The following is a 13,989-nucleotide window of genomic DNA, read 5'->3' on the forward strand; positions in this document are numbered from 1 at the left end:
CGTCAGATGTCCTAGCGGAAGGACTTAGTCGTGGAGCCATCGCAACGAGATTATCATGAAGGGGTTAAACCGGACAAGGGACACGAGAGTTATACTAGTTCGGCCCCTTCGATGAAGGTAAAAGCCTACGTCTAGTTGTGATGGAATTATTGTGGTTTCGATGACCAGGGAGCAAATACGCTTTGCCTGAGTCTCGAGTTGTTGTCTGTTGTCCCTGAACTGCCGCTGGGTCGTCCCTTTATATACACAGGTTGACGCCCAGCCGGTTTATAGAGTCCCGAGGCCGACTCATACAAGTGTTCGGCTCGGTCTCTCCCTTTCCCTAACTTACAGTACAAGAATACAACTATGACAGTTTACCACTATGGGCCCTAAACCGCCTCTGGGCTTCGGGCCTCTAAGCCTTATCAGTAAAGCGCCATCTTCTTGTCCTCCTGGGCTTCAGTATGATTGAGCGTGAACCGGCCCCTCCTGGGCGGTTTACACTTAGTAGTTATATCCTCAACATTAGGCCCCAGATTGATTTGAACCTGTTCATGTCAATCTTCAACACTTGGAAAAATTCCATGGGCATCTTCTGATGATTCTTGTAAACTGCCATGTTACTGTTTCCCTGTAAATTTTGGTAAACCGCCATGATGTCATCTTCTGTCACTGCAGTAAATCGTCATGATGTCATCTCTGTATAAAAAGATTCCTTTCATTAATTGCTCCCGAAGATCGAGACGACAATTGCGTCCTCTTTTGCCGCTTCAAGCCCCTCGATTTTCGCGCCTGCCGTTTTATCCTCTTGCCTTTATAAATAGGGTCGGGGGTCTTTCCATTTTCCCCCTTGCCTCTCATCTTCCTCCTCGCGACCCGAAGAACTTGAGCACCGCCACCACCACCGTCGATCCTCGAACCTATGTCGACTAGGCCGATGCATCACCCTGTTCAGACCAGAGCTCCTGTGATACTCCTCTGCCGCTGCGTGGCCCTAGTAAGCCTTCCTTCCAGTAACCCTAGATCTCCATTAGGGCTTAAAGTTCATCTCTGTTCATTGATGTTCATCAGTTCTTCTCCATCTTTCCCTTAGCCTTTTTACTGAACCTAGCTATGCATGATTGTTTCTTTTGCGGCTAGATCCGTAACTTTAATCTGTTGCACCATAACGCCTTGCTGTTCCTAGAAAAACTGCATCTGGACCTTCTTTGTTCCTCTTAGCGCCATTGTAGGGCTTCAGATAAATTTTCCTTATTGAACCACGGTAGATCCAAAATTATACTGCCATACTATGAAATCTATTTCTGTAAACACTTAGTAAATTTCAGCTCTGCCTCTTCTATTTAAGGGCGGTTTAACCTTTAGTAGTTAGTAATCCGCCGGATACCATTAGCCCTTACTTAAACCGCCATTCCGACTTGGATAGCCATATCCGGTTCAACTTTCCAATTTGTCCTTTTCAAATTTCCCGGTTTAACACCGGTTTTAGAACACCTCGACCTTGAATCTTAAACCGGCCTTCGCATTTCTTTTACAGTTTATCCTCCAAAATGACTAAGCAATTCTCAGCTTGCAACTGGGCTCCTTCCCGGATCACAGAGACTCAAATCAATGGATACATTGTAACGGACACTTTAGCCTCAAAGAATGTCCTTCATTGGCGAGTCCCTGGCCCTGAGTGCCCTCCTGAACCTCAAGACGGAGAAGTGATTGTATTTATGCGGCACTTAGACCGAGGATTCAGCCCTCCCGGATCAAAGTTCTTCCGGGATGTCCTTGCTAGTTTTCAAATCCATCCTCAGGATATTAGACCAAATTCTGTGTCCAACATATGCAACTTCCAAGTGTTCTGCGAAGTTTACCTTTAAGAGGAACCAACTGTTGAGCTCTTCTGGGATTTCTTTCACTTAAACTGCTGAACTGAGTTCTCTGACGGCCCCAATACTGCACTTGGTGGCGTGTCGATTCAGAAGAGAAAAGAAGTTGATTCTCCTCACGCCAAACATCATAGCCATCCGAAAGACTGGAATCTAACCTGGTTCTATTGTCAAAATACTGCTCCTGCTGGAGAAAATCCCTTGTCGGGTTACCGCGCTCACCGGCTTAGCAATGGCCATCCCCTGCCTCAACGACTCACCGCCAAGGAGCGACAGGCTTACGCACCTCAACTCGCCAAGCTCCGGGCTCTCCTACCCAACGGTTTGACTGGTGTTGACCTCGTTTGCTGCTGGGTTGCATGGCATGTCCTTCCTTTAAGCCGCCGCTCCGAATTGATGCACGAGTATACCGGCAATGCCAAGGACCCCCAACGATTTAATGAGATAGAAATGACTGATGATGAAGTCACTGAATCTGTGAAGAAGATGCTAGATGAACCGATCATTGCACGTAGCCAAACTGGGCTGGCCCCTTTTTACACCTCCAACAAACCGCCAGCGGTAAAGATTTTATCCTTGTACTTTCTTGATCCGCCTCCGCTTTAACATTGTTCTAATAAACCTTTGTTTAATTTTTCACAGGCCAATACCTCCTTCTGGAAAAGGAAGGCTTCAGACAAACCGGCAAGGGATCCTCGTGCCAAGAGCAAAGTTATAAAGAAAGCAGCCAAAAAGAAGACCGGCGAATCTGCTGATCCGCCCGAAGATATTGAAGAATCAGACCCAGAGGTAGAACTTTACTCCCTTGGCTTATTTTTTGTACACCTTATTAACAATGATTGTTGTTAAGACGACGCGGAAGCCAGCCGCACTGATCATGTTGAGGTAATCTCCCTTTCCTCCATTTCAGATCACGTGCCGGTTCAAAAAATTTGCCGTGCAGTTCAGAAAGTAAAACGCTCTCACCCACTTGCTCATTTGGATCCACAATTTTCTTTAAAGACACAGCAAGTTGAAGGCCGTCGCACAACCCGGCATAGTGGTCAACAGGTCATGTCCTCCGGTTTACCAGACACTCCACCCCGAAAGCGTCGTCCAGAGGTCTCTTCCTCTTTTAATAAGTCATGTCCCTTGGCGGGTTGCTTCCGCTACCCACTTAATCCATCTGATTCAAATTATCAGGTAACTTCTAACTCTTCATCTGGCGATTCATCAACCACGCAATTGCCTCCCCTCAAGACCGTCACTGGGTAAGCATACTTCCTTTTAGCTTTTTCCATCATGCGTCGGTTTACCATACTAATATTTTGTTTTGATGTTGTAGTGCCAAGGCCCGACTGAGCAAGAAAGCCAAGACCAGCGGGCCCACTGATGAAGCTGAACCAGAGAAGACCCCAGAAGATGCTGGTAGAGATACTGATGTTGTCATGGATGACTCTGCCCCACAAGACCCATCCACTGATGCTAATCCGCCAGAAGCTGACCCGGCTACGTATGTTGATCCATCAAGTCCGCACACTGCACCTCCAAGTCCAGCTGCTGACCCACCGAGCCTAGTTGCTAATCCGCCAAGCCCAGTCAGAGATATTCTCAATCCGCCAAGGCCGCCAAAAGGTGGCATGATGTTATTATCACCGGCACTGCTTATACCGCCCCAGGCAATCCGGTTGCTTTATCGAAGCATACTGCCAAGGAGGAATTGGCTGCTATGGGCAAGGGGAAAGGGAAAACAGATTTATCCAACTATGTTAACCTTTCTGCCAAGGAGCTTCATTCTAGATTCCTGAACCGCCTGTACACAAGCCGAGATTATGAGGCCGGTTTGGTGAATATGATGAAGGAGCGCTATGAGATAACTCTCCACACATTTTAATCTTGCTTTGCTCTGTATATCTCCATTGTAGCCCCCAAGGGTCGGTTTGTCTCCTGAAGACAAGCCGGGACTTGTGAATAAAGCTTGTTTCAACTGAGTATCCCCCAAGGGCCGGTTTAATCTTGTCAAGGTGCACCGGGACTTCATGACTCAATATTCATTTTGCCATCTCCTTTCGCCTATATACTTTTTGACCAAACATGCATTAGCCCCCAAGTGCCAAGATTCATACTTGTATTGAGCCTTGGGACTTTTTTTAAACAAGCAGAAAGAGAAAATCATTCCGCATTATCCCCCAAGGGCCAAGTGTATAACTGATTATATACTTGGGACTTTGAGAAAAATATCATCATCATCTCATCTTTGCAGGCCAATATAAACAACAAGGACTCCAAGATTGCCAATCTTCAAGAGAATATCAAGTCCCAGCAATCAGAGACTTCCAAAGCCAAAGAGGAGCTGAAAGGTGCTTTAACAGCCATGGAGCAACTGAAGGACAATTTCAAGACTGAGCGTGCCAATTGGGAGACTGAAAAGACTGCATTGCTGAAGCGGGCTGAAGACACCGAGTCAGCTCTTAAACCGGTGGTGGAAGAGCTAACTCGGTTGAAGCGCCAAGTGAATGCTATGACCTCTGCAATATTTGGTAAATACTCTTGTCAAGATTTCTTGAATAACCATCTTTGAATTTTGCTGGTTTAACATCAAAATCTTAAACCATTGTAGGTGGCCGTGTTGCTCATCTGGGCTCTGATATGCGGATGAAGCTCAAGGTAGCATATACGTTGATAGAGCAACTGTATACCGGTGCCCAACGGGTTATCTGTGCGGTCTCATACAACAATCCGGCCCCAACATTGATCAAGGACACCCTAGCAAGCTTATCCATGACGCCGGCATAGATAGAAGAGATGAAGCGATCCGCTGCCAGGGCTGGCGCTTTGTTGGCACTTACCCGAGCCAAAGCATGGATGGCTGACCTGGATCCGGTTGATATTGCCAAGGGCTTTCCTGGTGAACAAGAAAATGGGGCAGAATTTGATAACGAGGCCCTCAAAGTTCTGACAAAGGAGATGCGTCCTCTGGCAAGTCAATTGGCGGAAGAAGCTAACTTGACTGTTCACCAGTCCTTCTATGATGCCAACAACCAACGGATTGACACTGCCGTGAAGGAAGTGCAAAATCTTATCCCGCCAATCCGTATGAACACTTACGCCCCTGACGTTGATCCGTCCGAACTTATAAGTGAAGAGGTTGTCTTTCAAGCTTTAACCCGGATTGACTGGACCACTGTTAACTTCCAGCCACTGGATGGGGAGGAGGAGGCTGAACCGACGCCAGATGATCCATCAACTTCATGTCAACATGGTGATGAGTCTTGAACCGGCAATCGGGTTGATGTTTCATAAACTGTGTTATGTGTAAAGAACAATCCCTTATTTTGGGCCTTAAAGCGCCTTGTAATAGGCTAGTTGAAATACTTTGATCTGTGCCATTGTGCACTTAGATATGACTTTGTTTAATCCGCCATGAGAATTTTAGTGCTGGCGTATATACCTTCATAATATTATGCAATCCCTGTGTCTGCATAAAAAGATCTGTGATATGAAATTATGCTGTTGGTTTACCAACTTATTTGTAGTAAGGGTGAATACCCAACTTCCAGCATGCAATGCTGGTATGTAAGAAGTAAAACCGGGTTGTGATGAACACCGGATGATCATACTGGCGACAGGTAGTCAAAGCCAGACCGGATTAAAAGATGCCGGTTCACTATTGATTATATGCTTTAACAAATGATAACTGTAAGCCACACCAGGTTAAGAAACAACGGGTTAAGATGAAGACATATAGTCTGGTCGGGTCGAAAGACCCTGGTTTGCTTGAAAGGGTGATCAATAAAGATAGAAGTTGTAAAAAGCAAAAGCAAATAAAACTTGTAGTCGAGGCTTTTCGAGGGCTACCAGGCCCAAATTCGAGGCTTTTCATGGGCTGCCAGGCCACTGAGTTAAACCATTTGACAAAGCCTTTTAAGATGGGCCTCCAACTAACCAATTGTCATTTTAACTTTGACAAGTTCAGGGTCTCAATGAGAGTAACTGCCAAACGTTCGGCGGGTCATGCCAGGATTACCTAGATAGGAGTCGCTTACTTGATGAAGGCAGGTTAACCCGGGGTTTTAGGTGAATACACCAGGCTTCCAAGCCGTGGGTCGATACCCGATTACAAGGGTCCTTTCAAACTCTTTGTTACTTTAGACAAAGAGCCCCCAAGTAACTTTATGAGTTGTGCTCAATGGATGCCTATGTTTGAGTCATGCTTATAGCAACAGATCTCTCTTTGGCCCCTTGGGTGTGAAGCTCCCAAGCTGTATGATGGTGTAATAGCCGGTTTAATGGACAAAATGGGTCATCGCTCTGGAAGTAGAAGCCCCCTTGTAACCAAGAAATATTGGAAAAACGGCAGAGGCCCTGCTTGTAGCAAGGATGCCGGTTTATTATATTGATCATAATATATACATTGTCATAATATGTACATAAGAAGAGCCTATAACTCAAGTGAATTAAGGCCGAAGGAGAGCTATGTTCCACGGTCGCCAGGTCTCCTCCTCAGAAGTGCGTGAGTCTTCTCATACGTCAACGAGGTAGTATGATCCGTTGTGCAGATTCTTGCTGATTGCAAAGGGCCCTTCCCAAGGTGGGGATAACTTGTGCATATCGGTCTAATCCTGGATGAGCCGGAGCACTAAGTCACCTTCTTGAAAGGTTCTTGTTTTAACCCGGCGGCTGTGATAACGCCGCAGGTCTTGCTGGTAAACCGCCGAACGATCCAAGGCCATATCTCGCTTCTCATCTAACAGGTCCAGTGCTTTTTGACGTGCTTGCTCGTTGTCCGCTTCAACATAATTGGCAACTCGAGGTGAGTCATGACGAATATCACTGGAGAGTACCGCCTCTGCTCCATAAACCATGAAGAAAGGCGTATAACCTGTAGACCGGTTTGGGGTGGTGTTTATGCTCCATAACACAGATGGTAGTTCTTCCACCCAGCAACCCGGCGTCCGCTTCAAAGGGACCATAAGTCGGGGCTTTATACCCTTTAGAATTTCCTGGTTAGCTCGCTCAGCTTGACCATTGGATTGGGGATGAGCCACAGATATTACATCAAGCCGGATGTGCTCCCGTTGACAAAAATCCTCCATCTCGCCTTTAGATAGGTTCGTGCCATTATCTGTGATAATACTATGTGGAAAACCGAAACGGAAGATCACCTTTTTGATGAACGGAACTGTCGTGGCTGCATCACACTTGCTTACTGGCTTCACTTCAACCCATTTAGTGAACTTGTCAACCGCCACCAACATGTGGGTCTTCTTATATTTTGATTGCTTGAAAGGCCCTACCATGTCAAGCCCCCAAGTTGCAAATGGCTAGGTGATAGGAATCATCCGTAGCTCCTGAGCCGGAATGTGAGCTCGCCTTGAGAATTTCTGACAGCCATCGCACCGTCTGACCAAGTCCTCAGCATCAGTGTGAGCCGTCAACCAATAGAAGCCATGACGAAAAGCTTTGGCAACCAAGGATTTTGAACCGGCGTCATGACCATAATCTCCTTTGTGGATTTCACGTAAAATCTCACGGCCTTCTTCAGGAGAAACACAGCGCTGGAATGCACCAGAAACACTGCAGTGGTGTAACTCGCCGTTGTGAACAACCATGGACTTGGACCGCCGGACTATCTGTCTGGCCAAAATTTCATCATCTGGTAACTCGCCCCGATTCATATATGCCAAGTATGGAACCATCCAGTCCAGAATGATATGTGAAGCGGCCACCAACTGTGCCTCCGGATCAGGAATAGCAAGGTCCTCCTCTGGAGGCAGTTGAACCGATGGGTTATGCAAGACATCCAAAAAGGTATTGGGCGGCACCGATTTACGCTGAGATCCTAGCCGGCTTAAAGCGTCAGCTACCTTGTTTTTGCCCCGATCAATGTGCTCCACTTGATATCCCTTAAAGTGACCAGCCACAATGTCTACCTCGCGCCGGTAAGCCGCCATGAGAGAATCCTTGGAATCCCAAGTACCTGAAACTTGCTGGGCTACCAGATCTAAATCGCCGAAACACCGTACACGGCTTAAGTTCATCTCCGTAGCCACTCAAAGACCATAGAGTAAAGCCTCATATTCAGCTACATTGTTAGTACAAGGGAACATTAAGCGAAGAACATAATGAATTTTATCACCTCGAGGGGAAGTAAGGACAACTCCAGCCCCCGAGCCCTCCAATTGCCTGGACCCGTCAAAGTGAATAGTCCAATATGTACTTCCCGGTTTGTCTTCTGGTGCCTACAAATCGGTCCAGTCTTTGATGAAATCCACAAGAGCCTGGGACTTGATGGCTTTGCGAGGTATATACTTTAAACCATGTGGCCCAAGCTCAATAGCCCACTTTGCAACCCAGCCAGTTGCCTCCCTGTTCTGAATTATATCTCCCAAAGGAGCAGAACTGACCACTGTGATGGGATGACCTTGAAAGTACTGCTTAAGCTTCCGACTTGTCATAAACACCTCATACACCATCTTCTGCCAATGCGGATATCTTTGCTTTAACTCAATGAGCACTTCGCTGATATAGTAAATCGGCCTTTGAACCGGGTACTCCTTCCCACCCTCCTTGCGCTCCACCACAATGGCAACACTGACAGCCTGGGAATTAGCAGCCACATACAATAGTAGCGGCTCCTTATCAACGGGAGCAGCAAGAACTGGCGGTTCAGCCAACTGCCGCTACAAGTCCTCAAACGCCGCATCAGCTGCATCACTCTAGACAAAATTGTCTGTTTTCTTCAACATCTGATACAAAGGAATTGCCTTTTCTCCCAAACGGCTGATAACCGGCTCAAAGCCGCAATACGACCCGCCAGTCGCTGAACATCATTGATACACGCCGGTTTAGCCAAGGATGTGATTGCCTTGATCTTTTCCGGATTAGCCTCATTGCCTCTGTTAGACACCAGAAAGACCAAGAGCTTGCCTGCCGGAACACCAAAAACACACTTAGCCGGATTGAGCATCATTTTATAAACTCTCAGATTATCAAAGGTCTCTCACAAATCAGATATGAGTGTCTCTGCTTTCCTGGACTTGGGCACAATATCATCCACATAAGCATGAACATTGCACCCAATCTGAGTATGAAGACAATTCTGCACGCAACGTTGATAAGTTGCCAGGGCACTCTTGAGCCCAAAGGGCATAGATACATAGCAGAAGGCTCCAAAGGGAGTAATGAAAGTTGTCTTCTCCTGGTCCTTAACTGCCATCTTGATCTGATGAGAACCAGAATAATCATCCAAAAAACTCAAGTGCTCACAACCCGCCGTAGCATCAATGATTTGGTCAATACGAGGGAGGGCAAAGGGATCAACTGGGCAAGCTTTATTCAAATATGTGTAATGCACACACATGCGCCAAGTGCCGTTTTTCTTAAGTACCAACACCGAATTAGCCAACCACTCTGGGTGAAACACTTCAATGATAAAACCAGCAGCCAACAGCAGGGCCACCTCTTCTCCAATGGCCTTGCGTCGTTCCTCGTTGAAGCGGCGAAGGAACTGTTTGACCGGTTTGAACTTGGGATCAATATTGAGAGTGTGCTCAGCGAGTTCCCTCGGTACACCTGGCATGTCAGAAGGCTTCCATGCAAAAATGTCCCGGTTCTCACGGATGAACTCGATGAGCACGCTTTCCTATTTCAGATCCAGATTTGTGCTGATACTAAACTGCTTGGATGATTCGCCAGGAACGAAATCAACAAGTTTAGTTTCGTTAGCCGGTTTGAACTTCAGGGTCGGGTCATGTTCTGTAGAGGGCTTCTTAAGGGAAGTCATGTCTGCCGGATCAACATTGTCCTTATAAAACTTTAACTCCTCCTTTGCACAAACCGATTCAGCATACGCCGCATCACCTTCCTCACACTCCAGAGCAATCTTACGACTGCCATGAACCGTAATAGTCCCTTTTTGACCCGGCATCTCAAGTTGCAGATAAACATAACATGGCCTTGCCATGAACTTAGCATAAACCGGTCGTCCAAATAAAGCATGGTACGGACTTCTGATTTTAACCACTTCAAAGGTCAGTGTCTCGGACCTTGAGTCATGATCATCTCCAAAAACCACCTCCAGAGCTATCTTACCAACTGGGTAAGCCGACTTGATAGGCACCACTCCATGAAAAACGGTGTTTGACGGCCTAAGATTCTTATCTGTCAACCCCATATGCTGGAAGGATTCATAGTACAAGATATTGATACTGCTCCCTCCGTCCATGAGTACCTTAGTAAACTTATAACCTCCCACATGGGGTGCAACCACCAAAGCTAGGTGACCCGGATTGTCAACCCGGGGAGGGTGATCCTCCCTGCTCCAGACAATAGGCTGCTCAGACCAACGTAGATAACGGGGCACCGCCGGTTCAACAGAGTTCACTGTTCTTTTATGGAGCTTCTGATCGCGCTTGCATAAGCTAGTGGTGAAGACATGATACTGTCCACCGTTTAACTACTTCGGGTTGCTCTGATAACCCGAGTGTTGTTGACTCCCCTGACTACCCTGTTAATGGTTACCACCTTGGCTGTTCTGATTGCCCTTATTATTCTGAAACCCTGAGCTTGAACCGCCACCGCCGTAACCCGGCCCATGGAATCCTGGACCAGAACCACCAGAGGGATCCTGATCATACCGAAAAAGATCAGAATTTTTGAACTCCCTCATGATGTGGCAATCCTTCCAAAGGTGTGTGGCCGGAGCCTCCTTTGTCCTGTGCTTTGGGCAGGGCTGGTTTAACAGGCGTTCCAGATTCATTCCTCCACCGCACTGGGGCAGTTTACCCTTACGATGCTGCATATTACCCTGCACATTGGTGTTAACCACAAAATCGGAATTGTCTGCTTTACGCTTACCATTGTTTCCTTGGCCCGCCTGGTTATGTTGTCCCTTTGAACTGGCATTCTTCCTTCACTTCTCCTGTTTCTCTTCATCAGAATCAGGGTCTTTGGTATTATCAGAATCAGCATACTTAACCAAAGCTGCCATGAGTGTTCCCATATCATTGCAATGACGCTTGAGCCGTCCCAACTTCATTTTCAATGACTTAAACTGGCAATTACGCTCCAATGTTACGATCGCCGTGTCAGCATTGATGCGGTCCGATGAATGCAAAACTTCTGAAACCCGGCGCACCCAATGAGTCCTTGATTCGTTCTCTCCTTGGACACAAGCATCTAGATCCACAATGGACATAGGTTGTTTGCACGTATCCTTGAAGTTTGCTATGAACTTGGCCTTCAACTCATCCCATGAATTAATCGAGTTAGCAGGCAGGCTCTTCAGCTAGGTAAGAGTCGTTCCTTCTAGCATCATGGTGAAGTAGTTTGCACACGCCACTTCATCTACATCTAGCATCTCCATTGCCATCTCATAACTCTCAATCCACGCCTCGGGGGGTTGATCAGCGGTATAATTAGGCACCTTGCGTGGCCCTTTGAAATCCTTGGGCAACTGCACATTACGGAGAGCCGGGATGAGACACGGCACTCCCCAGGAGCTGAAATCAAGCCCGGTCCCTCGTTCTACTGATGCAACTGGCTGAACTGGGGTGGGTTGATGATGACCCGCGTACTATGCCACTAAAGGCCTCCCTTTGCGCTCTGCCATTATCCACTATGTCCTGAGCATTCCGACCGCCATTCGCCGGATTAGCCCCTCGAGGCGCATCTTGACGCCGTGCGCTACTTGACACGGCCGGCTCGTCCATGTGCCTGCTATAACTCTTGCTCGGACGGGGGTTCAAATTTATTCTGTCTCGGCTGTAGGAATAAGCCTGTTGCTGAACAATGGCGGTTTGAAGAAGATCCCTGGCTCGTCGAGTCTCAATCACTGCTAAGGAATCACCCTCCATCGGAATAGCCGCCAAACGTGATGCTGCTGCAATCATGTTATCCAAAGGACTGGAAAAATGACCCGGTGGTGTTGCGACATGCTGTGGTGGGTTGTCTGTCCGTCGAGGCGGGTCAATCGCCCGTGGTTGATCCGGCGCTGCCCCAGGTGCTACGGTCCGGTTTAGTCCTGCCAGATTGCTAGGCCCAGCTCCTGGTGTACTGAAGAGATTCAGACCCTCGTAAATTTGTGGCAGTCGAGACCGGTACTTCCTTCTCATAACTTCGTTTGATGCGTTCTGATCCAACGTAAGCCGGTAATTCTGCGCTTTGATTTCCTGTGATCGGGCATCTAAAGCGGCCCGTTCTTCATCCATCCTGGCCTCCTCAGCCACCAAGTCCGCCTTGGCCTGAACTATCTGATCCTTTAACTTTGCAACATCCGCATTGTGCTGAACTTGAGTCTCCAGAGTTACCGCTGTGGTCAACAGTGTCGTCCAATCATCCAGTAAACCGGCAAGAACTTGAGTCAGCCAGTGCATCGGGCCTCCTACCACGGCTACCGATCCGGAGACCATTGCTGTTGTAGATGAAGATTGCATGGTGGGCTGTGTACCGGCCATGAAGATCGCGACCCAGTTTGGCGGTTCAAGGGGACCCGGAATACTGTCGCCATCGGAGTATCCCTCGAACCGGCCATCGTGCAATTGGTATAGCGACTCGGTTTCACCAGTGGACAATTCACCATCTGAGTAGACGACCGTCTCACCATCGGACATCGGTTCAGATTACGCGCCATGGATGAATCCTATGAACGCACGCTTCATGGCAGGCTGAACACGGGCAGGACTTGCATGCTGAGCCGTCTCGACGAGTTCGGTGGAGATGTCCGGCTCAGGGCCCAGCTCGCCGATCTTGCCAATGAAAATGTGAATTCCGCCAAACGGGACCCGGTACCCGTACTCGATTGAGTCGGCCTCGAGGCCCCAGCCTGCGTCGTCGATGTAGAGCTTGCTGCGACGACTCTTGGTCATCCGGCCAACCACGTACTCCTTGAGTCCTTCAAAGTTACCCTTTAGGAACTCAAAACCATCGTGCGATAGCCCCACGGTGGGCGCCAACTGTCGTGGAAATATCACGTCAGATGTCCTAGCGGAAGGACTTAGTCGTGGAGCCATCACAACGAGATTAGCCTGAAGGGGTTAAACCGGACAAGGGACACGAGAGTTATACTAGTTAGGCCCCTTGGATGAAGGTAAAAGCCTACGTCTAGTTGTGATGGAATTATTCTGGTTTCGATGACCAGGGAGCAAATATGCTTTGCCTGAGTCTCAAGTTGTTGTCTGTTGTCCCTGAACCATCGCCGGGTCGTCCCTTTATATACACAGGTTGACGCTCGGCCGGTTTACAGAGTCCCGAGGCCGACTCATACAAGTTTTTGGCTCGGTCTCTCCCTTTCCCTAACTTACAATACAAGAATACAACTATGACGGTATACCACTATGGGCCCTAAACCGCCTCTGGGCTTCGGGCCTCTAAGCCTTATCAGTAAAGCGCCATCTTCTTGTCCTCCTGGGCTTCAGTATGGTTTTGCGTGAACCGGCCCCTCCTGGGCAGTTTACACTCAGTAGTTATATCCTCAACAGTACCCAAGAGGAACAAACTTCAAGCTTGAAGGATATACGGATTCCGATTGGGCAGGAGACAAAGTGGATAGGAAGTCCACTTCCGGAGGGTGCCAATTTCTTGGTTGCTCTTTGGTGAGTTGGTCTTCCAAGAAGCAAAGTTGTGTGTCTCTCTCGTCCACCGAAGCGGAATATGTGGCGGCCGGTAGTTGTTATGCACAACTCTTATGGATGAGGCAAACTTTAAAGGAGTATGGTGTCATTTGTGAAAAAGTGCCTCTTTGGTGCGATAACGAAAGTGCCATCAAGATTTCTCTCAACCAGGTGCAACATTTCAAGACGAAGCATATTGAGATTTGGTATCACTTCATCTGGGATCACTTTAGGCGAGGGGAGATCGAGCTCAAGTATGTCAACACTAATGATAACCTTGCAGATATTTTCACCAAGCCCTTGGATGAAGCAGGATTTCGCGAGTTAAGGCATGAGCTAAATATCATTGATTCGAGCAATGTATCTTGAACCCATGCACATCCCACCACATTCAACGTGTTGTCCAGTTTAGGTGTAGGCATGGACATAGGGAGAGTGTTGTTCTCTCAATGAACTCTCCCTCCCCCCATTATGCATAAATTGATCAAGTCTTTCACTTTAACCATCTTCGATGGTACTTGTGCTTAAAGGACGAGTTT

This window comes from Triticum aestivum, chromosome 4B, assembly GCF_018294505.1.
Source record: "Triticum aestivum cultivar Chinese Spring chromosome 4B, IWGSC CS RefSeq v2.1, whole genome shotgun sequence".
Lineage (NCBI taxonomy): Eukaryota > Viridiplantae > Streptophyta > Magnoliopsida > Poales > Poaceae > Triticum > Triticum aestivum.